This window comes from Oryzias latipes, chromosome 10, assembly GCF_002234675.1.
Source record: "Oryzias latipes chromosome 10, ASM223467v1".
Lineage (NCBI taxonomy): Eukaryota > Metazoa > Chordata > Actinopteri > Beloniformes > Adrianichthyidae > Oryzias > Oryzias latipes.
The window spans coordinates 4,271,721-4,272,012 of NC_019868.2; positions in this window are offsets into that span (position 1 = coordinate 4,271,721).

Genomic DNA, 292 nt, shown 5'->3' on the forward strand with positions numbered 1-292 from the left:
TTTTTTGACAATTAATATTTTTGATAACATTAAATCAATATTTACATCAATAAATATGATGCCATTCCTTCCAGAACACCCCAGATAAAATACAGGCTTGTGTCAGGAAAGGCATCTGGTGTCAAAATCTCTGCCAAACCAGCTGTATAAATCTGTGAAAGCTGATTGGCTGTGGTGACCCCTGAAGGGATATGCCAAAAGGTGAACAACAACAACTGTTTATGTTTTTGTAAATTGGGGCTCCAGCTCATGAAAGCTATGAAACCAAGGTTTTCAAAAAACTAGAATAATG